This window comes from Phascolarctos cinereus, unplaced genomic scaffold (assembly GCF_003287225.1).
Source record: "Phascolarctos cinereus isolate Bilbo 61053 unplaced genomic scaffold, phaCin_HiC Scaffold_5;HRSCAF=322, whole genome shotgun sequence".
Lineage (NCBI taxonomy): Eukaryota > Metazoa > Chordata > Mammalia > Diprotodontia > Phascolarctidae > Phascolarctos > Phascolarctos cinereus.
The window spans coordinates 50,092,262-50,118,196 of record NW_027555958.1 but is presented as its reverse complement, the minus strand read 5'-3'; the positions used below and the strand labels follow the sequence as shown (position 1 = coordinate 50,118,196).

The 25,935-nt window shown below is 42.6% G+C and overlaps 1 protein-coding gene across 7 annotated transcripts in view; it reads right to left on the bottom strand.

Annotated features, from left to right (window-relative positions):
- VTCN1 (V-set domain containing T cell activation inhibitor 1) overlaps positions 1-25,935 on the bottom strand; it is a 90,812-nt gene that overhangs the window by 51,917 nt on the left and 12,960 nt on the right. The gene's annotated exons all lie outside the window — the stretch shown is intronic.

The following is a 25,935-nucleotide window of genomic DNA, read 5'->3' as shown; positions in this document are numbered from 1 at the left end:
ATACATAAATTAAATTTTTTTAATTAAAAAAAAACATTGTGGAAGTCAACCAGGCCTTTCCTGACAGAGTCCTTGGTGTCATTGTTGGAAGGCTTGGTAGTCTGGCAGCCCTGGCATTTCTTATGCAAAGTTCTTCTCCAGCAATCTCTACTTAATCTGTAGCTCAGAGAAAGAGGAAGAGGACCTATGGGTACAAAAATACTAATAACAACTCTTTTTGAAGCGGCAAAGAACTGGAAACTAAGGAGGTGCACGTCAATTGGAGAATGGCTAAACAAATCATGATGCATAAATATAATGAAATGTTATTACGCCATGGCAACTAAGTAGTGCGGTGGATAGAGCACTGGGCCTGGAGTCTGGAAGACCTTAATTCAAATCCAGCCACAGACACTTACTAGCTGTGAGACCCTGGGAAAGTCACTTAACCTCTGTTGGCCTCAGTTTCCTCAACTGTAAAATTGAGAGATAATAACAACACCTGCCTTATAAGGTTATTGTGAGGATCAAATAAGATAATATTTGTAGAGAGCTTAGCATAGTGCCTGGCACATAGCAGGTTTATTCCCTTTCTATCCATAAGAACTGACAAAAGGTACAGTTTCAGAGAGGAGACTTGTATGAACTAATGCAGAGTAAAGTGAGCAAGAGGTTAATTTATACAATAGAAGACAACTTTGGAAAACTTAAGAACCCTGAGCAATGCAATGGCCAGCCAAGCTTCTAGAAGGCTGATGATGAACTCTGCTATTCACCTCCTGACAGAGAAGTGATGGATTTAAGATAGAACAAGACCTGCATTTTTGAACATGGACAACATAGACATTTGTTTTTCTTCTCTATGCATATTTGTTATAAGAGGTTTTTTTCATTTGTTTTTTTTTCTTTGGGAGGGGGAGGTGAAAGGGAGAGAAAATAAATGCTTGTTAAATGAAAGATAAAATAAAATGAAAGATTAAAAAATTATATTCCACACTTAGTAGAGGGGAACAATTTAGAAAATGGTAACTGCTTAAAACAGGAATGAGTGTAAATGGTAGCTTTTTAATATGAAATGCCTTTCTGGATATCATGTTTCTGTTTTCTTGCAAATATCACCAAGATTCTAACTCTTTTTTAAATTTTTAGGCAATTGGGGTTAAGTGACTTGCCCAGGGTCACACAGCTAGTAAGTATCAAGTGTTTGGTTTTAGGCCGGATTTGAACTCAGGTCCTCCTGACTTCAGGGCTGGTGCTCTATCCACTGCACCATCTAGCTGCCTCCAAGATTCTAAGTCTTAATAGAAGGTCCTAGGCCCAAGCCCCACAGAGTAGTTCTCATCACTTCCACCAACCATCTTAAGCAACCCAAATATGCCAGATGCATTAAGAGCAGACTAAACTATTTCATTTTATTTTACAGTGAATTCGTAGGGCAGGGTAAGGGAAGAAGAGTCAGATGTCTTCCTGCCTTTTAATTAACACAGAGAAGATATAATCACAGAAGGGCAGCTAGGTGACACAGTGGATAGTGGGGCCTAGAGTCAGAAAGATCTGAGTTCAAATCCAGCCTCAGACACTGAGTCTGGGCAAGTTACTTAATTCTGCCTCAGTTTCCTTATTTGTAAAATAAGCTGGAGAAAGAAATGGTAAACACTTCAGTATCCTTGCCAAGAAAACCCCAAATGGGGTCATGAAGAGCCCAACATGACTGAAAAACATAATCACAGAGGGTAATTAGAAGGACAAAGAGAGTTCCATTTGAAGCACAAAGATGAGATCTAATTGGTAAGATGAGGTAATGTCCCTTTTCCTACACTTAAAGTCTGAGAGGCCACACTGTATTCAGGTTTTCTTAGGCTCATGCAGATATTGTGGATAAATACAGGGTTACCTGGATCCAAGACCATTATCACTGAGAGCTCGTAAATAGCACTAAACACTAGACTTGGCTCCATTTCTATAAGATCTTATGATGGATTCAGAGATGCTCACTGTTTTTTACTGCCAAGAATTCTGGGCCACAGTTCAAATCCTTAGAAAAGAGCCCCTTTCCCGTACTCTTTCATCATCCCTACCATCAAGCAAATCATCTATAACTCAGCCATATTCTCCAGGCAATTACTGAGTAAATAGTTCTTAACCTTTGTTCTGAGACGTGTGGATTCCACTAGAAAAAAAAATGTTTCTTTAAGCAGAACTTTTAAACTCTATACATCATCTAATTCTCAGTGTTAGGGGTTTCCTTTCAGTTAACATTTGGGGAATGCTTATGGAATTCTGTTGAAGTAAGTTTGAGGTTGCCCAATTGAATACGTCGCCCAATTGATGACATTCTGAATGCCATCATTTCCTAGGACAAAGCACACTTTGGGGATAATTTCAATATAATATTAAATTGGGCAAACCACTCCAGTATCTTTGCCAAGAAAACCCCAAATGGGGTCACAAAAAGCCGAACATCACAAAGGGTAATTAGAAGGACAAAGAGAGTTCCATTTGAAGCACAAAGGTTTTCTTGGCAAAGATACTGGCATGGTTTGCAATTTCCTTTTCCAGCTCATTTTACAGATGGGGAAACTAAGGCAAATAGTATTAAGTGACTTGGCCAGGGTCACACACTTACTAAGTATCTGAGGCCAGATTTGAACTCAGGAAGACAAGGCTGCTTGACTCCAAGCCCAATGCTCTATCCACTGTGCCACCCAGCTATCCTAGTGTGTAAGCATGTTCTGCTACTATTAAGAACTTGATAATGAAACTTTACTTCATGTGAATTTAATTTAAAATCTCAAGTAGGCTATTTCCAGACAGATCAGACTCTCAGTACAAAATCCATTCATGAGATTTAAGTTCATGAAAACTTCTCCCTGAGTGAGTTTATGTGTCTGTGTTTTTATATTCACCAGAAACCAACTAGTTTTTTTGTTTTGTTTTGTTTTGTTTTGTTTTATATAAGTAACAAGTGTTGCATTTTCACAATTATAGACAAATTTATGGTGAAATGGAAGACGGGACACTTTGCTGCTCGGTATCTTGGACAGATAATTCCACCTGTCTGGACTTCTGTCTCTTCATTGATAAAGTGAGGCTGCTGAACTACTTAATTTCTAAGGTTCCCTCCATCAAGCAATGGTTTTACCATAGCTCTTGTGTAGTGAGTGGCTTTCCCTAAGAAGCTTCAAATGCCTTCTTTCCAGAAGCCATCAGAATATTCAATCCAACTGAACGCATTCTATGGGCACTTCAACACCTCGTAGAAGAGCTGATCATTATAAGTTTGGGATTCACAGAGACCCAATTCTGTGTAGCAGTACTTAGAAGTGATTGCTGTAAGGACAAAGAAGCCTGAAACCCAATAGGATCCAGTCATGAGACTGCTTGACTTTATGTCTAGGGCTATACTGGAGCCAGCTCAAACCGGCTCCTGAGAGGGATTGTTAAAATTTCGGTGTGAGCATTTACATCTTGGAAATCAGCAAACTATAAATCAGGGCTCGATTTAATGTTTTGTTGATTTTTAGATGTAAGAAAGTGATGGAGACAATGTTAATGATACAGATGTACTTAAAAGTGTGTCCTACAGTACATTTTTTCCCCTCAGAGAGCTGGTTGTCAAACCAACACAACCCTGCTTAGATTATTTCATAAATTCATCTCAAGGGACCAGAAGAACACAGGGCATTCACTCCCCTCTTCTCCCTCAAAGTAGGGCTTATTTTTTAGGTTGATTAACTTCTTGTGAATGAGGATGCCATCTTTCTGCCATAGCTGTGAAAATAAAATCTGGGTATTTGCCAGCTCCTTGAGAAGCAAAGGTGTTACTGATTTTTTAGGCCAATCTTAAAAAAAAATTAACCTGTTAGAGTGGATATATGGATGAATGTCAACAGAATTTTTAAAGTGTTTTCATTCTTATCTAAGACTTTTAACTACAGACATTGTAGGGCTGCTGGGATGGGTATCTTTTCTCTACATCACTTTGAAAAGTAAGGAGGAAATCCCTAATTCTGCTCTGGAAATCAGGAACACAGAGGTAGAGCTAAAAGAATCCTTGTTCATTTTTACAACTAAGGAAACTGAAGCTCAGCAGTGTAAAATGACTTGCCAAAGGTAGTACACGTGGGACAGGTAGGATCTGAAATCACATCCTCTGACTCCAACCACAGGGCTGATTCACCCTGCTGCGCTAGAGTGGTTGGCAATCTATTTAACCAACAAAAAAAGATCCTCTTTTAACCAACTTCTTCTTGTTCTGTCATTTCAATTGTGTCTGATTCTTTGTGACCCCATTTGGGGTTTTCTTGGCAAAAATACTTGGAGTGGTTTGCCATTTGTGTCTCCAGCTCATTTTGCAGATGAGGAAACTGAGGCAAATGAGGTGAAGTGACTTTCCCAGGTCACACAGCTAGTAAGTGTCTGAGGTCAGATTTGAACTCATGAAGATGAGTCCTCCTGTCTCCTGGCCTGGCTGTCCACCCACTATGGCACCACCAAGCTGCCCTCCACTAATCAAGTTAAAATCTTTTAACTAACAAAAAATGCTCCTTTATGAAGTAAAATTCCCCAACCTACTGGAACTCTGGAGTTTTTCAGCTAAATGTTTTTTTAAAGGAAAGTCGATCATTAGACTTTGGCAGCTGCTGGCACAAATCTTGGGTGAAACACAACTGAGACACAAGTTCATTTTACAGAGCTAGAATTATGGGGCCTCTTGGCGAGGAATTGCTGTTTAGTATTCCAGCCCATTTTTCCTCCCACCCCCAGCCTTCCTGTACTGCACATTCAGACACTGCCCTCCTCTCATCCTTCATCTTTTGTTTCATATTATCACATCTTCAAAGGACACAAAACTGGAATCAGGAGTAGGGAGTAAATGCTGGGAAGTGAACTTGGTTCCAGTAGATTTTGAGTGGCTGGAAGAAAGGGCCACATCTAAAGTGGTAATACCTAATTATGACAAATAGAAAGTGCTGCCTTTGGGTCAACTGCTACTCTGAGAACCAGGTCAAGGAAAACCTGGCCAGATAGCAGTTTGTATGGAAAAAAAGACTCCAGAGTTTTAGTCAACTGCAACTCTTTTCAAATGTGTGATGCAACGGCCAAAAACAAAAAGCCCTTACTGATTCCCCATTAGATGGCATCGATAGAAATATTATGACCAAACAAAGAAGTGAATAGTCCAACTCTGTTCTCCAGGGGTCAAAATCATATTTAGGGCATCATATTCACACTGTATTTTAGAATGGACCTTGAAAACTGGAGAAGAGGAAGGAAGGAAGCGTTTATTAAATACCTACTGTGTGCCAGGTACTTTACAAATGTTATCTCATTTGATCCTCACAATAATCCTGGGAGAGAGGTACTGATATTATGCCAATTTTACAGTTGAGGAAAGTGAGGTTAAGTGACTTGCCTAAAGTCACACAGTTAGTAAGTGTTAGAAGCCAGATTTGAACTTGGGTCTTCCTAACTGCAGATCTATCACTCTATCCATTGTGACACATGGCTGCCACTACATGTGAAGAAGTGTGAAATGACCTTAAAACTTGCTAAGGAGGGACTCAAAACCACTGCCCATTCCTACCGCTTTGCCAGTGCAGTAGGGACAAGGAAAAACCCAATAGAGTTAACAGTATGCTTACAAGGCCTCAAATCAGAGCAGGTTGTGGACAAGAAACAGTGTCAAAGGATAGAACTTTGCCCAAAGGGTAAAACCTGAGGAAATATATCATAAGATCATTTTGTGTATTCCTGTAGGCATTCAGTCATTTCCAGTCACGTCTGACTTTTCATGACCCCCTTTGGGGGTCTTCTTGGCAAAGATACTGCAGTGGTTTACTATTTCTTCCTCCAGCTCATTTTACAGATAAAGAACTGAGGCAAACAGGGTTAAGTGACTTTCCCAAGGTCACACAATTAATTAGTGTCTGAGGTCACATTTGAACTCAGGTCTTCCTGACTCCAAGCCTGTCACTATGCACTGTGCCACCTAGCTGCACTAGCATGCCTGTTATTAAATTCTCCAAATTTAATAAGAAATTTAAATTTAGAAATCTATTTCATGAGTACGGGATGGTGAGGCACAATTAGACATAGTTCTCTGAAAAAGATCTGGGGAGTTTAGAGGACCACAAACACCATATGAGTCAGCAAATAGTGTGATGTGGCCAAAAAACCTTAGGCAATCTTTGATCATTGAAGGGTGTCTAAGAATAAGGAGGTGATGGTCCTGTTCTTATGGGCAGTTCTGGGCATCACATTGTAGCAAGGACATTGATAAGTGGAGAGTGTCCAGAAGAAGGTGGCCAGGCTGGCACAAGGCCTAAATTTAGGCTTGAGGGAGCCATGGATATTTATCCTAACAAAGAGAAGACTGAGCGGATTGTATCTTCTAAGATCGGAAGACGTATTTTAGGGAAGGGGGATTGGGTTTGACCTGTTTGACATGAGAGGGCAGAAAGGGGGCCAAGCATGGAAGATGCAGGGAGGAAGATTCAGGTTTCATCCCCTTCCCTGTTACTCTTTGCCTGTGTGACCTTGGATTAGTCGCTTAAACTCTTGGTCACCAGTTCCTATAAAATGGGGGGATTTTAAGAGGGGACTGGATGCCCTCTAAGGTCCTTTCTAGTTCCTCAAGCAGGAAAAAAGAAACAACTTTCTAACAATTAGAGCTAACCAATGGGGAATTGGCAGCTTGGAAGGTTGCAGGTTCTCCCTCTATGGAGGTCTTCAAGCAGAGACTGAATGACCGCTTGCCTGGTGTGTCATGGTGAGGACAGGATGACTTCTGAGGTTCTCCTGACCGCTGTGGTGTGAAATCTCCTGTTCCAGCCTTGTTTCCTGCTCCTTTCACAGTACATTGGATGTGATTTCTTGAGAAGCTGCTGGTTCATAACCCAACAACCTTCAGGCTTGTACTTGTACTTAACAGCCTGCCCCTGATTTCCCCAAGATGGGGTCCGCTCTCCAGCCTAATGACAGCCCTAATACCTAACATAGTTAGGCTCTGTTGTCTTATTTCCTTCTTTGTAAACTGCTTTGGGCAGAGAAGCATCAAAAAAAAGTCTTGCTTCCCTAGAACTGTCCCCCATTGTGGGGTGCCAGAGGCCTCTCATTGGTAGCTATACATGATGGAGATCTCTGAAGAACTGGCTTAGCCCATCTCCTGGCTCTAGCAGGATTCTAAATAAACTGCTCTTCTTAGAGCCTATCATGAGACTCACCTGTTCCAGACCCTCAAAGTGGATCAGCCCCGTGGGCTCTCAGGTAATACAAAGCCCAATTTGTAGACCTCTGAAAATTTTATAGACTTAGTTCTCTCCCAGAGAGAATGAAAACTCCAGAAATCCCAAGCTGACCTAGTGGTAGTTGAAATAAACAGTGGGTAGCTACTTCAGTCTGGCCCCCTGGCCCCAGGAAATAAAGGACAAAGTCCCTATGGGTCTGAGTGTGAAAATAATAAAATATTCAGTGACCATAACCTGCTGTTCGCTTTTCCCAGTGGTGTTGGTGATTAGTTGACTGGTGCTGCCCAATTCAACCATGGCTTGGAACCAGGGGAAGGTCTCATTCTGAGCCCAGGGCTTATAGACATAAGACCTAGAATGCATATATGTCTCACATAGCCAGATCCTGACCTAACACTCCCTCCCCAGCACCAGAACTATAGGGATGTTTTTAGCTCTCTTGAAGTGTTACCGTCACATAGGTGGTAAGGTAAATAATGATAATAATGATGATGATAATGATAATAACTGACATTCATATTGTGTTTTAAAGTTTGAAAAGCCCTCTACAGACATTGTTACATTTGATCCTTACAAGGAACCCATGAAGCAGTAAACAGGTATTGTTATCCTCATTTTACAGATTAGGAAACTGAGACTCAGAGAAGTTAAGAGACTTGCCTACAGTCAGTGAGTGGTCAAAGCCAGGATTTCAGCCAATGTCTCATCTGTCTCCAAGGCCAGTGTTCTTTCTACTACATGCACGGCCTCTAAAATTGTAGGATCGGCCATTACATGAGCAAAGAAAGAGCACAAATCAGCATCTGGTATCTCATCTCCAGTGCTACCATTTCTAACATCAGGGTGACCCACTGACCTGTTGCAGTAACTCCACTTGGAAGATGTCTTTTTATGAAAACCATAGCTTCTAACCTTGATCTTCCTCAGCACTTACCCTGCCCGCTACAGTTGCCTCCCACCTAGAGGATGCCAGGCTGACTGACAGTAAACTCTAACAGTAGCTAAAATAACACGCAAAAGGTTCCAACAAACATTATATCCTGGAAGAGGTAACCGGTGTGGGGACACAGTGGAGAATTCAAAGATGTTCAAAATAAAGCTGAAAACGAGGATATGAATGCTAGATATTATCATTATTGCTATTATTCTAACAGTTCTTAATAATAGCTAGCATTTCTATTATATCTTAGGGTTTGCAAAGCACTTTACAAGTATTATCTCATTTGATCTCGTCTAGTTCTTGCTACGAAAGCTCCTAAGAGTCAGAGCTGTTCAAAGGTATTGAATCAGCTGCCTTGGGAGGTGATTGGTTTCATCATCGTAGGTCATTTTGCAGAGGCTGCATGCCCCCTCTTCTAAAATGTTGTAGAAGGGGATTCTTGTTGGTGGAGATGACCTCTTTGATCCCTCCAGCTGTGGCATGCTCACCTCTACTCCAGACTATACCTTGCCCATCCCCACTAGTAGTGGAAGGGCAAGATGTCATCCATCATCTAGAACATCCTAGACTCATGAAACACAGCTCATTCCATGACTTCCTGAATAACTTCTCTACCTCTTCCTCCACAGTGGCAATGCCTCCATCCCTCAGTTGGTGAATTCCTCCCTAGAACCTCCATTTGAGGAAGCACCCACTCCAGTCATGCTCACTTCAAACTGGCCCAACCCATGACTTCCATCATGGTATAATCTCAAGGTCCACAGATCTGTGCTTGGCTTTGTACTGTTTAATATTTTTTTCAGCGACCTGCATAAAGGCACAAATGAATTGTTTATCAGATCTGAAGATGCCATGAAGCAGAAAGGGATAGCTATACAGTGAATAGCAGAATCAGAATCCAAAAAGATCTTAAGAGCTAAGAATATTGGACCGAATGCAATAAGATAAAATTTAACAGGGGTCAATGTGAAATCTTAAACTGAGGTTATGAGGTGGGGGAAGCATGATTTGACAGCACCTTGTTGGGGAAGTATCCAAAAGTATTACTGGTTTGCAAGTTCAATAGAAATCAACAATGTTACATGGCAGACATGAAAGGAAATGAGATCTTGGGCTATGTTGAAAGAGGCTTAGCTTTCCAGAAGAAGGAGTTAACAGTCCAGCTGTACTCTGTTCTGATCAGACCACACATCTGGAGAGTTGTGTTTAATTTGAATTTAAGAAGGCCATCATTAAGCTAGAAAGCACTCAGACAACAAAGGCAACCAGAATGGTGAAAGATCTTGTGTTCATACTGTATGAGGAAGGAAATAAAGCTGTTCAGCCTGGAGGAGTCTCTAAGGAAAACACAGCCTCCATCTTTAAGCATCTGAAGGACTGGCATATGGAAGAAGGATTGGACACGTTCTCTTTGGTCCCAGAGTGCAGAACCAGGAGAATCTGGTCGAAGTTCAAAGAGCCAAATTTCAGCTTGATGTTAGGAAAGCCTGTCTAATAATTTAAACTGACCACAAGTGGAATGAGCTACCCCAGACGTAATGGACTCCCCCTACTCAGAGGTCTTCAGTAAGAGGCTGGCTGAACACTTGTTGGGAACATGGGGGATCTTTTATCTGGTATGGACTAGGCTAGATGGCTATTGAGGCCCTTCTAACTTTTGTGAATCTGGGTGAGTAATGGTGTCTTTTCCCACATCTTATAGACCCAAATATGAAAGCAAAGCAGAGTTGGGGAATGGTCACCACTGTAATGAAATGGTGGTTTTGAAGAAACATATGTACTATTCAAATGTAGCTCCCCTTCAACCAATTCACTTTAGCAGGCATTGATTAAGGGCCCATTATGTACCAGGTGCCATGTTAGGCACTACAATATAAGGACAAAAATGAGAATAGTCTCTACTCTGAGAAGCTGATATTCTACATTCTCTTCCCAGGCTTGAACTCTACTGAGCACCTGGAGTCACACTCGGATATCGTTCCTTGGATTTGGTGTCCTGAGGGTGTCACTCACACTTTGGATCTTACCTGTCTTTCTTCTGGAGAGAATTTACCCTTAGAACTGGTGACATCCACCCTAATCACCAGCGAATAGCTGGTACTCTTCCACCTCTCTCACAAACATATGCTAGATGGGACAGTTGGGTGGCACAATGAGTAGAGTGCTAGATTTAGGAAGACTAGAGCTTGAATACTGCCTCAGCCACCTATTACTTGTGAGTCTGGCAAAGTCACTTATCCCCTGAGCCTCAGTTTCTTCATCTGTAGAATGGGGTCGTAGTAGGATCTACCTTACTGAGTTGTTGTGAGGATCAAATGAGATAATGTATGTAAAACGCTCTTCCAACCTTAAAATCCCATAAAAACGAGCGCTCTTCTTATTCTCAAAGAAACTAGGATTATTTAGCTTGGAGAAGAGATACAGAAGAAATATAGTGGTCTTCAGCAATTTAAAGGACTATTATATAAAGGGAGGAAAAGTGTGGAATTGGAAGTGAGAGGATCTGAGTTTGAGTCTAGACTCTGCTAATTTCTGCCTATATGACCTTGGTCAAGTCCCTTCCTATGTGTGACAGTTTCTTCATCTGTTAAATAAGGGTGCCAGACTGGATGGTCTCTGAGGTCCCTTCTGGCTCTGAGTCTATGAATCCATGAACTATAAGAGTTATTCTGCTTGGTTCTAGAGGGGAGAGCTGCAGAACCAAAGGAGATAGATTTCAGCTCCATATAATAGGTTGCTTCATGTGAATTCCCCTTTAATGGAGGGATTCAAACAGAGGCCTGAAAACAATTTTTCAGAACACTATACAGGGATACACGCCTCTAGAAGGTCAAGAGCATCCATGTTTTTTCATTGTCATCCAAAGGATCAAAAATCCATGTACGCAAGCTGCAAGAATTTAATTATAAAATTAATTACTTTCCACTTCAATTAGAATTGCTGATTGATCCAAGCTTAACCAGAATGACACCTGGGTAGCAGTCAGTTACACAAGAGTAATGGGAGACAGGGAATTGGGTCCTACTGACCTACTTGTTAATGTGCTAACTAATTAGAGAAAACTGTTTTTCCTTAAAATTCTCCAGAAGTCCAGCTCCCCGTGTCAGGTGGGCTACACAGAGCCTTCTGATCACAGGGAGTGTGAGCCTCGCCAGTCCCTCTCAAATCTCTGATTTTGTGGCATTCCTACTGATTTGCAGCGACTGATGAAAGGCTTTCAAAAGTATCTCCATGCTCTAGCAGATGGGAAGGTTAACCTCTTTCAGCTCAGGAAGCTGTCAGATGTACAGTGGGGTGCCTCTCTTATGCTTCCAGAGTTGGAGCTCCTTCCTAAGTAAATTAGGCAGAGGTAGAGGCAGAGGCTCCAGGGTTCCTACGGCTGGACATTCTGCAGCCGACTCCAGGCTTGAACCAAGGCAGTTGTCCTATTCCTCATCTTGCAAATGTCTGGGCCATAAAGTACGAAGCAGCTGGTGAAAAAGAGAAGACAGTGGCTACAGCCAGCTGGTACTTTGCCCTTTTCCCTATGCCTCTCACACTGTAGGTTGCTCTCATGTGACTACTTGTCCCTCTCAGGATGACACTTGGTGTTCATGTTAAACTTATTTTACCTTTAGAAAAATGTTTATAGCAATGGTGGTCACCAGCATGATTTTCCTTTGCATCCTTCCCCCACTTAAAGAGATAGCCCTGCCGCAATCTATCCCTTCTGAGGGATAGATTTTTGACTTGCCAGTTTGATTTGGAGTCAAAACATTAATTCTTCCCAATGTCTCATATGTTTACATTAAGATGGTTTCTAAGGGAAGGGTACCACAGAATATAGACGTGGAAGGAGCCAAGGAAGCTACTGCAAAGTGCAGGTGGAAGGTGGTAAGGGTCTCTACTATCATGGAAGAGTGGGGACTATAGAGGAAGGGATGAAGTACTGGATAGAACCAACAGAACTTGGTAGTTGTTTGGATACAGAAAGTGAGAAAGAGGAAAGAATCAAAGAAACACCAAGGTTTCAAACCCTGGATTTTCACACATGCAGAATAGGTGGTAACATTGAAGCCAGAAGATGGAACAATTTTGTACTCTGATCAAGATAATGATCCAAGACAATTCTAAAGGACACATGATGAAAAATTCTGTCCACTCCCAGAGAGAAAACTGATGAACTCTGAATGCATCCTTATTTTACTTTATTTCCTTGTCTTTGTTGGTCTGTTTTCTTTTGCAATGTGGCTAATATGGAAGTATGTTTTGCATAACTTCACATGTATAATCAATATCAAATTATGTGCCTTCTCAAGGAGAGGGGAGGGGCAGGAAAGGCAGGGAGAGAATTTGGAACTCAAAAAAAATTTTCAAATGAATGTTAAGAAAGTTTTACATGTAACTGGAAATAATTAAATAAAAGATATTTTTAAAAGAAGATAGAACAATTTGAGTAGAAAAGATAAGCCTGGTTTGAAGCTTATTGAGTGTGAGGTATCAATGGGACATCCAGATAGAGAGAGGTAATTGTGAGTAGAGGAAGATAGGGGTCTAAGGCTCAGGAAGGAAGTCAGGCTTTGGAATCATCTTCATAGAGGTCATAGTTGAAGGCAGAAGAGTAAATGAGATTGCTGAAGGAGGGAGTGCAGAGAAAAGAAGAGAGGACCAAGGACAGAACCCTAGGGAAACCTAGTCTGAGCAGTCACCAAAGGAAAGAATACTGTTAGGCAAGAACTGTTGTTAGAACTAGGAGAATGTGGGCATTTCTGAAATCAAAGGAAGAGAGAACATCCCGTAGGAAGGGGTAGCCATCAGGCAAACGCTTACCGTAAACTGATCACAGATGTGGAGTTGGAAAGGACTTTAGAGGTCAGCTAACCCACTCCTCTCATTTTATAGACAAAGAAGTAGGGAGTCAAAAAGCTTAGGTGGTTTCCCAAGGTCATACAGTTAGTGACAGAGCCAAGATTTGAACCTAGGTCTCTGACTCAAAAATCCAATGTTCTTTCCTCTGTACCAGGATGCCTCATGCTGACTCCCACAACAATTAAACCAAAATAAAACAGATTGTCTCACTTCTCGACTAAGCTGTTGCCTCAGAGAATGAGGGTGGTGATGAGGGCTCTCCAGCAGAAGAGACTTTATTTTTTATTTACTTTAGGCAGTTGGGGTTAAGTGACTTGCCCAGGGTCACACAGCTAGTAAGTGTCAAGTGTTTGGTCTGAGGCCATATTTGAACTCAGGTCCTCCTGACTTCAGGGCCGGTGCTCTATCCACTGGGCCACCTAGCTGCCCCCAGAAGAGACTTTAGAAGAGACTGGAGCTCTAACCTCTATTGACTAAGTCTTAGGAGAGACTGGGCCAGTAACAGATAATGCATTCAGCAGGGACCAGAGACCCTGGACCAGTGGAAGACAACTACAGCTGGAAGCAATCACCATCCAAAGAAATGCATTTTCAGGGAGTATGACCCCTGTGGCAGATAGAAGTGCTGCTTATGTGCTCTGCAAAGACACTGGTTCTCAGGGCAGAACAGAGAGCTGCAACTAAGGGGAATTTCCTGAAGACTTCATGAAAAGAGAAAGGGACTTAGTGCAACCAGGGTCATCAACTACCCGTTTGCCAGATGTGTCTCCTATGTGTGTGCGTTGCTACCATGTATATAATAAGTTTGTGCCCACTCTCCCCACAGAGCCCTTTTGTATTTGTGGGAGAGTGTGCCCCCAAAACTGGGATGAGATATCTTTGCAACTATTGTTTTTGCTATACCACTGCAGTGAATACCTTTTCTCTGAAGCTAGTTGTAGGCTGATTATTAGCAGGAAGTACAGCAGTGGGGGCTCGTGTGTGACAGTGTTAGAAATGCAGCCCCTCAGGGTTATGTCTAGAGTCCTGAGAGTGAATAGCAGCCACCCTCCTGGTACCTACTCTGCTCGTGTGCATGAGAAATAGGGGAATTACCTCAGAGGAGGCACGTACTCTTTGTCTACCTCAACACCCTGTTATTTGGTCAATATTAAAATATTATAGCCTGAGCCCTAGGTCTCATCCCTCACCAGCTCCCTCTAGGTCCTTGTTGTGATTCCTGGGTTTGACACTGTTTCTACTTCACCTCCCACCTCTGATCCTTTCATCTCCATTGTTTGTCTACTCAGTTTTTAACCTTTACTCATTCACACCATGATGTTGACCATCCTTCCCCAGAAATTTCTCAAGTGCAACCTTCCTTTCCTGCCTCTTTCGCCCCAAATGGGAAGGATTCACTTAGCATCATAGACCCAGCTCAGCTACAGTCCTTAACAGATCCCTACACAGGTACCATGCAAGAGTAGATGGCAGGGGTCATACAGGAGGCAAGAGTACTAAAATAGAACAGAAGCACCATTGAGGAATGACTGAACAAAGTGCGGCGTATGATTACAACAGGATATTGTTGGGTCATAAGAAAGTATCAATATGAAGAATTCAGAGAAACATGTGAAACTTTATATGAACGGATGCAGAGTGAGTAAGCAGAGCCAGAAGAACAACACACATGATGACTACAATAAAGCAAATGGAAATAAATCAATAAATATTTATTAAACTTGTACTGTGTGATAAGACTATGTTGAGTATGGGGAACACAAATGCAAAAGAGCCCTAAAACAATTTCAGACACTGAATAATTGCAGCAACAAGTATTGCCTTTGGAGAAGAGACCTGGAAATTCATCTCCTTCTTCTTAGCAGACAGGTATGGGGTGGGGGACTATGGGTTATACAGCTTACAGCATACCCTATCAGATACAGTCACGGTGTTGGTTTTGCCTAACTATTTTTTTTTTGTTAGAAGGGAGGTTCATAGTGAGGAAAGCAGGGTATTTCTGTAAATGAACATAACATAAAAATAAAAGGCAACAATAGAATTTAATCAGATTTTTAAAGGGACAGAAAATCTGTAGTGTGAAAGTTTCTATGAAGCATAGAAATGTACCTTTTATATTTGTTCAGTTTTTTTTAGTAACAGTACAACTTTTCTTCCCTCTCCATATGGTAAACCTTGAAGTACCTCTCCATTTTTGTAAGAAAAATCTTTTACAGAAAAAAGGGGTCCTCCCTCCGAAAGAAAGAAAAGAAACTATACAATTTTGATCAAAATGCTGTTTTTCTGAACAATGGTAAGATTCAATGTTTTGTCTTCCCTGATGGGTAATGTCCTTGGAAAGCAAGGATTTTTCGCTCCTTGCATGTGGCATTTAGATTTTTTTGGTTGGGCCAGGAGAGGTAAGCTTTTGATTGCTGGTTGTTGATCCCTATCAAATAGGGCTGCTAAGACAGTCTATGCCGACTCGCATGACCTGGAGCTAGAGTTAATCTGAGGAGCAGGTGTAACGGCACAGATTGATGTGCGCCCAGAGCAAATCTGGGCAAATAGTAGGCAACTGATGGATTTGTGGATTTATCGATTAGGCTTTTTGCTGACTTTGTCCTCTGAAAACTCCCCTAGGTGAAGCTGCTGCTGGTGGCCCTGACAAAAGCGAACCAACAAAAGGCACTCTACCAAAGGCACACACAGCAGTTGTGAGGCTTAACTCCTCAGATGGTAAGGTAGAGTTTCCATCTCTGAATGCTAGTTTTAAGGCTGTGTTAACCTTTTCATCTCTTGATAGAAAATTGGCCTTAAGCATCTGGATTCAAAGTCTGCATAGGCATCTAGGTGTCGCACTGGGTAGTGTCCTGGGCCTGGAGGCAGAAAGACCTGAGTTCAAACCGACCTCAGACACACCTCGTTTTGTGATCCTGGGCAAGTCACTTAACCACTGTTTGCCTCAATTGCCTCCTGTTTTAAAATGGGTATAATAACAGCACCTACCTCATGGGATTCTTGTGGGCATCTAATAAGATATTTGTAAAGTGCTTTACACAGTCGCAGTCTATATAAATGTTAGAGAAATGCTTATTCCCTCTATCTTATGAAGCATACTGGCTGTAAGACCTTAGACAAGTCACTTAATTTCTCAGTTCCCCCAAGAAACTATCAGGTTGTCCAATAGTAGCAGAATTGACATCAGTGAAGGGGGTTTTCACATCAGGGATTCCCTGCACTGATCACAGAACCCTCACAAATGCTTTTAAGCTGTAAGTATGGGCTAGGAAGATAGCAGTGAACCAAGGTTAAAGAAAGCAAAGATGGTGTGGAAAAAAGGGAAGAGCAATGGAGACTAATCTTTTTGTCAGGTACCAGCAGACCTGCAAAGGGGCTGTGTGGGGTCCATCTCTACCTGTGGTTTCCCTGACGTGGAGGACATGAGGAAACTCGCTCTGCCAGCACAGGGCCATGTCTTTTCTGCAACTTAAGGTGCTGGAGAGTTGTGGGAAGCCCTGAAAGGTTAATGAGCTTGTCTGGGGTCACACAGTCAGTATGTGCCAGAGGCAGGACTAGGATCCCAGTCTCCCTGGCTCTGCAGCCAACTCGTTATTCACTACCCCTCATCTGCCTCTACAATAATGCCCTAACAAATGCTGAATTAAATTAAACGATCTCTGCACTAGGAAGGGGAAGTTTTGAGTCTGAGTCTTAGCTTGGTTAGGGCATCTAGATGGTGCCATAGTGCATAGAGTGCTGGGCCTGGAGTCAGGAAGACCTGAATTCAAATGCTTCCTCAGACAATTACTAGCTGTGTGACCCTGGGCAAGTCACTTCACCTAGTTTACATCAGTTTCTTCATCTATAAAATGAGCTGTAGAAGGAAATGGCAAACCACTTCTTTGCCAAGAAAACCCTAAATGGGGTCATAAAGAGTTGGACAATGACTGAAAAATGACGACAACAACAAAACTCAACCTGGCCCTACCCTGCGCTGTGTGACTTTGAGCAAGTCATTTCCCTTTGGGGTCTCAGTTTTCTCTTCTTGTAAATTGAGTGGATTGAACGAAATGACCTCTAGGGTCCCTTCCAGCTCTATTTACCAGTCTATGCATTCACACCTGCTCCTCAGATTAACTTTAGCTCCAGGTCATATGAGTCACCACTGATTGTTTTAGGGGCTCTATTTGATTGGCATAGAGCAGTTCAGTAACCAAAGGCTTAACTCTCCCGGCCTAACCGGAAATATCTAAACGTCATAGAAAACACTTGCTGTACAAGCCTTTGACCCATGAGGCTCAGGACACTCGACATTCACCATTTGACAACAGATAGAATTTTGACTTTTACAAATAAGAAATGGAATCTGAAAGATGAAGTGACTGGTTGGGGCAGTTTTAACCAAGCAGACCTTTTAAGGAGAAAGTGAATTGTCTTCATTGCTGATTTCTTTTTGCTTTGCAGGGTGAGTAATTGACATTCGTTTTTGCCCTGGTAATTGTGCGTTTGCACTGCCTTCAGGACAAAGGAGACTTGGGGAATTTTCTGAGTATCGTTTAGTAAGTTCTACTCAGGCTGCAATGAAGCTGTGTTAGTTAATTTAACTCAGGCAGAGATAAATACTCCACTTTACAACTCCCTTGTTCAAGTGCCAAAAGAATACTAATATATAATTAATCATTAAGGCAGTTTGGGTTAGGTCAACTACTTAGCCTGGAGTCAGAAAACCTGGGTTCAAATCCAGCCTTAGCAGGAACTGAGTGACCCTGGACAAGTCACTTAACCTCTAAACTCCTCAGGCAATTCTTTGATCTACTAAATCCTAGTTGGCACAGGGAGTGGGTGTACTGGGGGTGCCCTAGACTGATGGAGTCACAGATCTTTTGGGGATTCTCTCTCCTCTTTGGTTAAGATCAGTTCTAGATATGTGCCCCTTGAAGTTTGGAGACCTGGTCACTGCACAAACTTTGTAGCTACTCTCATCGCCAGGTAAGCAACCGAAAGGTCTGGAGTGGAGAAAAGAAGACTCCAAAAATGCCCAGCAGTCACAGGAGGGGAGGCAGACAGAAGACAGAACAAAAGAAAACAAAAAACATTTCCAGGATCATAGATTTACATCTAGAAGGGAACTTGGAGGCCGGCGAATGTCACCATCCTCACTTTATAGGTGAAGAATTTGAGGCACAGAGAGACCAGGTGACTAAATGTTAGCAATTATTATTGTTATGCTTAATTGCCCTGGGTCACATGGGTAAGGTAGCAGAACCAGGCTGTGATCCACAATGCATTCCACTGCAGCCAGGTGCAGCCAGGTGGCACAGTGAGTAGAAAGACATAAGCTGATGGAAAATGCTATCCTCGTCCAGAGAAAGAACTATGGGGTCCGAATGCAGACCGAAGCACACTATTTTTACTTTTTGTTGTTTGTTTTTCTTTCTCATGGTTTTTCCCTTTTGTTCTGATTCTTCTTTCACAACGTGACTAATGTAGAAATATGTTTAACATGATTGCATATGTATAACCTGTATCAGATTGCTTGCTCCCTTAGGGAGGGAAGAAAGAAAGGAGGGAGGGAGAAAAATGTGGAACTCAAAATCTTATAAAAATGAATGTGGAAAGCTTAAAAAAAAAGACATGATTTTAAATTCAGCCTTAGGCATTTACTAGCCGTGTGACCCTGGGCAAGTCCTACTACCTTGATTCCATTTACCTCTGTTTCCTCATCTATAAAATGTGGGTAGTAATATTACCCTACCCAGGGTTATTGTGAGGTCAAATAGGATACTATATATAAAGTGTTTAGCACATAGTAAGTGCTATATGAATATTAGCTATTATTACCTGCTGACTACCCCAGACACCACACACGAGTACACGGTATCTCAGCATACATCTGAAATCAGGGTATGTTGGGTGGCAATGAAAGAAAAGGATACTCTACGATTATGTGTCCACAGCAGAAGATGTGTATTAGTTAAGGTTCCTTCTGTGGCACCAGTCTGGACCAGAATAGGCCCTAGAGGACAGCTCTGACCTGCTGCCACTCTGGCAGGCTTTGTTTCTGATCTGGGATGGCCCCAGAGATCTGTGCCATCACACACCTCAGCATCTGTTTCGGAACCATTCCAAGGAGAGCACCTGGGGCTCTCCTCCATCTCCCTCCAGCCCGGCAGAAACTCTTTAAAATCCCAGGACGATGACGAAGACGATACCATTTCAGAAAACATTTATTCCCTAGGATATTGCCAGGCTCTCTGCTAGGCAATGAGTAAATCACAGAAATCACAAAAACAAACCTGTTGATGCTCTCAAGGAGCTCACAGTCTAATGGGGGGGACTATAACATATGAACAACTATATATAAACAAGAAGGGTACAGGAGAAATTGGAGATGATAAACAGAGGGAAGGCACTGGTGTTAAGGGGATTGGGACAGGCCTCTGAGAGAAGTCGGGATCTTAGCTGCAACCTGAAGGGAGCCAGGACAGGCAGGAGACCAAGAGGAGGAAGGGAGAGAAGTAAAGGCCTGGAGGACAGACAATGAAAACGCATTGAGTCAGGAGATGGAGTGACTTGGGCATGGAACAGCAAGGAGCCTAAATCACGGGCAGCTGGTTAGCAGAGGAATTTGAATCCTTCTCCCCAGATGAGAATCAGAGTTAGGCTCATTCTGGGAGGTGGTAGGTGGAGTCCCTCATCTCACTTCCTTAAGTCTGAGTGCATCTGATTATTTGCATGACTAAAACCAATCACTATAAAGGTCTATATCAGCCCCTGAACCTATTTCCATGTCCCCATTAGAGCTGATTAAAGAGGCAGTGCACAGATAGAGAGTTCAAGTCTTAATTCACATGCAAACCTCCCTATCCAGATTCTCTTCCCCTTCCCCAGCTCTGAGGGCTGAGGCTCTTTGCATCTTCAGAGGAGAGGCTCTCATTGTTAGCACTGTTATTGTTGTCCAGTCATTCTTCAGTGTTGTCTTGACTCTTTGTGACCTCATTTGGGATTTTCTTGGCAAGGATCCTGGAGTGGTTTGCCATTTCCTTCTCAGGCTCTTTTTACAGATGAAGAAACTGAGGCAAACAGGGTTAAGTGACTTGCCCAGGGTCACACAGCTAGTAAATAGTGTCTGAGGTCAGATTTGAACTTAGGAAGATGAGTCTTCCTGAGACTTAAGGAAGTGAGATGAGGGGCCCCTCCTACACCTCCCAAAATGAGCCTAACTCTGATTCATTCTCATTTGGGGAAAAGAATTCAAATTCCTCTGCTAACTAGCTGCATGTGATTTAGGCTCCTTGCTGTTCCATGCTTCCTGCTCTATCCACTGTGCTACCTAGCTGCCCAAGAAACAGTGTTTTATATATGTATTATATAAGATAAATATAATGTTGTATATAAGATATATGTGAAACATTATATATAACATTGTATAAATATTGTATATAACATTTTATGTGTATATATATCTACACACATGTATGTATATTATATATTTCGTATGTATGTATATATGTATGTATAAAGTGTATATGTGTGTGTGTGTATATGTGTGTATGAACACACACTCGGTTTCCAGGCCAGCTTTCTTAAACCTCTTTAACCAAAATTGTAACTGAACAGGACTAATAGAGATAACCCGAGTTCTGAGTCCTGGGGGCACATGAGGTGGGGGACAGGGAGAGGTTGTGCACAGTGTTGCATAAAAAGAACTTTTCCCCTCTTTTCCTAGGTAAGGGACGAGCCCTATGTAAATTTTTTGAAACATCAATTTTGGTTTTGTTACTGTCCCATCTCCCTTTCTGTTCCTCTCTGACATCTCCTAGTGACCCTCTTTCCAGATTCCCAAAGTCCTCAGTCCCCACTGCATTTCCCTACCTAGACCTGCCCTATTCCAGCAAAATGCTCCCTGACTCTAAATTGCCCATCTCTTTCTTAACAGCAAGTCAAAATTCCCTTCCCCTTAGTAAAGGAATCTCAGCCAGGTGTGAGAATAAGGGTCTGACACCTAATTCATACTAATATGTGGATGACTGATAAGCCTTTCATCTACTCAGAATTATTTAAACTTAATTCACCATCCGTTAGGTACCCAGTAAGTAGAAGAAGCTATTTATCTTTTTTAAAAGACATTGTTAACCCAAGTCCAATCAGTGGAATTTCAGGGAGTGACAGAATATAGTGAAGCTTTGCAGGGTTAGAAGGAGATGTTTGAGAGTGGTAGGGGCCAGAAGAGAGAGAGGGCTGAGATTGCGACAGCCTCTACCCGCAGGCTTTTTAAGGTACGATCTCAGTGGTTTCCTTCCTTTCACTTCTGAACCTGCAAATTTTCTGAAAGTTTCACATTTTTTGTTTTTGGCCTTGTTTCTTACCAGGGGTCACAGAACAGCTGCAGCAATGTCATAGATGGGAGATGCTGGGGCACGGATTTGCCTCTATGAGTCATTCGTAAGCCACAGAACCATGAAATTGGCCAGGACCTTAGGGGTCAGTTTGTTCAGCCTCCCACCCCAGGCAGGAATGTCTAAGGCCTCTGTAACATGAACTGTTTGGGCTCCACAAAGACGTCTCAGCCTCTGCCAGCTCCTATACTCCATGGACCTCTAAGTCTAGTAGACTAGGCATGGCCCATATTCTCGTACTGTCATAACCACCTTTTAGAGGCAGCAAAAATAACAACAATTTGTTTTAGGCCAGTCACACCAGAAGGCAAAAAAGTAGTTATGCTCTGTTCTTTCATTGCTGGCTAGTACCTTTCATCCTGTCTCCAAATGGCCCAATTAACATTTGAAGCCAAAGGAAGTACAGGGAGCTGAGCCCAGAGGGAGATGTTGCAGATAACCTAGGCCCATGGCTCACTACAATCTTGGTATGCCCCAGTGATTCCCAGCCAGGCCTTGCTTGCCTGCCAAGGGAGCTAACTGGTCGAGGGTGGAAGTATCTTCTGCCTATTTACGCTACCGCATTATGCCCCTCTCGGCACTCACAAGCAGGCTGGTAGAATGGAAAGAGCAATGCATTCAAGAGTCAAAAGACCCAGGGTTCAAATACCATATCTGTCATTGTGGGCAAGTCACTAAAATGAGGGGATTGGACCAGAGGACCTTTAAGGTCCCCTCCAACTTGAAATGTATGCTGTTGTGATCCTTTTCAGCCCGACCTTCATGGTTTTCCCAATCCCTCTCATGTAGACAGTCAACCTAGGGACCTAAAGTAGGAGACATTCCAACTTTTATGATGCAGGTTGAGTCGGGTGATGCCAGACTGCTCCGCCCAGTTGAGTAAGCAGGGCCAGTGAGACTCACCCTTCCCTACAGAATACAGGTTACACCACAGATCCAGTTACCACAATCAGGGAGGCACGGGGCTTGTCTGGGAGAAAGCTCAACCAGTAGGCAGCAGCCGCTGCCAAGACCTGGCGCGGGGTCAGGCAGCCTCTCCTGCTTTGAGGCAGCTTGTGACCAGTAGATGAAAGGAGGGATTGACATTGCTTAAGCTGGCCTTTGTTGTTCAGTCGTTTTCAGTCATGTAAACTCTCTGTGACCCCATTTGGGGTTTTCTTGGCAGAGATACTGGAGTGGTTTGCCATTTACTTCTCCAGCTCATTTTGCAGAAGAGGAAACTGAGGCAAACAGGGTTAAGTGACTTGCCCAGGGTCACACAGCTAGCATATATCTGAGGCCACATTTGAATTCAGGAAGATGAGACTTCCTCACTGCGGGCACAGCATGCTATCCAGGCACTTATTCCACTGTGCCATCTAGCTGCCCCTTAAACTGGCCCTTACATTGAGTAAATCTGGTTGTTGACAGAAAGAAAAGGAAGAGACCCAAGTGAGAACTTTGGTCAGAGCCACAGAACTCTGCAGAAGCTCGTTACCTGGATGAATTTCCCCACATTTCTGCATTTGTGTTTCCTGGCAGTGTCTGTGTCCCTGGGGAAAGTCTGACCATGTCTCCCCAACCCCTTCATTCAGTCAGCTCCAGTGGCTTCTCATTACCTCCAGAATCCAATATAGAAATTCTCTGGCTTTGAATGCCCTTCACAACCTGATCCCCTTTACCTTTCCACTCTTCTTACACCTAGATCCAGATCCATTGTCTCCTTGCTGTTCGGCTCCATCTCCAGACTCAGGGCGTCCTCACTGGCTGTCCCTCCGTGCCTGGAATCCTCTCCTTCCTCTGCTTTGCTTCCTGGCTCCCCTCACTTCCTTCAGGTCTCAGCTAAAATCTCAGCTTCTGTAAGAAATCTCTCCAGTTCCTTTTAATGCCAACGCTTTCTCTCTGTTAACCACATCCAATTTGTATTGCATGTATCTCATCTGTACAGAGTTATTTACATGTTGTCTCTTCCCCTTAGACTGTGAGCATCTTGAGAACAAGCACTGTCTTTTGCCCTTTTCGTATCCCCAGTGTTTACCACGTTGTCTGGTGCTTAACAAATGCTTGTTGACTTGCCTTGAAAGTACCTTGGGATTTACAGTAAACCACTTGGAGTCTTAGGCACAGAATACACCAAGGGGGCAATGATGAAGTAGCATCCCAAAGTTAACACCATCTGTACCCTTGGCAACAGCTTCTGAACTATTTCCTATTTTCCTCAGTGTTACTGCTTCAGTGGTCAAGAGACCCTGACTTATTGTGGGTCTTACTGGGACGAGGGTTCTCCGGGTTATGGAATCAATGCCAACACAGGCAGAAACTGCCTTTTATTAAGCCCTGAGCCTGATTGTAGTTCCTGGAGACAGGTTAAGGGAAACTGAGACATGTTGCAGAAACAAGCAAGTCAAGTGAGAATGAGACAGGGGACGGCAAAGCTGGTGGAACCCAGCATCTTTCTAAAAAATTTCCCTTGGGCACTGGGTCCCTTTGAGAAACTGTTGCCTCAGTACAACACTCAGCTGGTGAGACAGGGAACTCAAAGTGAACTTATCTGGTTCTTCTGCCTCCAATTTGCAGAAACTCAAAGGAATAGTGATAATTGTAGCTGACGTTTCTGTAAGCATGTGGAGGTTTGCCAAGAAGCACACATTATCTCATTTAAACCTCACAGTAACTTTGTGAAATTTGTACTACAAGGAGAACGTTTTATCCCCATTTTTCAGATGAGGAAATTCAGAATCAAGAAGTTAAACGAATTGAAGACATCATAGTCCAGCAGCAGGAATTTTGGATTTGGAGTTGGAGGATGTGGGTTCAGATTCTGACTCTGCTTTTATTTCCTGTGAGGCCTTCAGCGAATCCTTTGGCCTTTTTAGATTTCCATTTCATCTCCTGTAGACTGAAGGGTTGGACCAGACACTGAATGGAAAATCCTGTGACTGCCCTGTGGTCACAGTGAGTGACAGTCTGAGGTAGCATTTGAACTGAGGTCTGCCCTATTCCCAAATCCACTACAGAGCTCTTCCCCTCAAGGGAGAGTAGATCTCTTCTATGATTTATGCAGAACTGAGCTGGAGAAAATATAAACAATTCTAAGGGATCACTTTGATACAGTGAAGCAACTTGAATGTCTCTTTAAAAAGAACCTATAGTCATTCCTGGGACTAATGAAATGGTTGAGAATGTAATAAAGAAAAGGAAAACAATTTTTTTCTGTCACATGTTACTGTATCTTAACCTTTTGCTAGAGAATCACTGGTATTTCAGAGGAGCATCATTTAGTCCAACCTCCTCATTTTAGAGATGTGGAGCCTTCATTATTTCATTCAGAATGTTGATAATTGGTGAAGACCTTCAAGAACTTATTTTTGACTGACTTCCTTCTGAGCCTTTTCTCTTTCTTTGTCCTCCTTTGCCACTACCTGTATGGTTTTCCCCTCTCCACTGCCTGTGTCAAATAATCCAGAATCAGCAGCTGAAATATTCAGGGTTTGCATGCAGCGAATAGAGTTCCAGGATCTGAAGTCAGGAAGACTCCACTTTGTGAATTCAAATATGTCCTTAGACCCTTACTAGCTGTGTGACCCTGGGCGAGTCACTTGACCCTGTTTGCCTCAGTTTCCTCATCTGTAAAATGAGCTGGAGAAGGAAATGGCAAGCCACTCCAATATCTCTGCTAAGAAAACCCCAAATGGGGTCATGGAGAGTTGGACATGCCTAAAAAATGACTGAACAACAACAACAGGTTTATAACAAGATTAGATGGTGTGTGTGTTTTGTCTGTTGTATACTATACACTTACAATTATTCTTCATGCTCTCTTGGATTTTTGTTACTGCACATCTTCAGCAGTAGGTAAAGTTGGGGGAAGGGAGGGGAAGGAGGGAGGATGGGGATAGAGGCACGAGGTAATATGGCAGACTATAATGCAAGGACTGCTCAGGTCTCTCGTAAGAAGCCCTGACAGATCCCGGCTCTGCTCTTTGTTACCCACATGAGGTGGATTGGCCCAGGAGGCCTCCGAGCTCCCTTCAAGCTATAACATTCTATCATTTCTCTTGTTACAATGGTCGATGTTTTTACTGTTCTCTTAGCATCAGTGCTGGAGCCATGTGTCTCATCTCTTGGAATGCATTCTGAAAGGGCACACCTTGCCTCTTTTCTGGGTTCAGAGAACCATGAAAGCAGCTGGTGTGTGTAAATAATAGAGATTCAGCAGACAGAAAATGACCCTTCTTTCCCAGGACTATTTGCTCTCACCAAATATGGCAAAGTTCAGGTACAGAATGCCATCTTTTATTTTATTTTAAATTTTATTTTATTCTTTCCCCATCAATCCACTATAGTTATAGCTCCAAACACAGTGTTATAAGACATCATCTCCAGTGAGAGTTTGCTGTCTAGCTCTGCTTTTGAAATTGGTTTCTCCTTTCCAAATCAGAGCAATATGTCTAAAAAGGAAGGAAATTTTGGCCAAGTATCTAACACTAATGTTAGTTTTTCCATGTTGACACCATATCCATGTACACAAATACAGGACTTTACACCATCTTGGAGT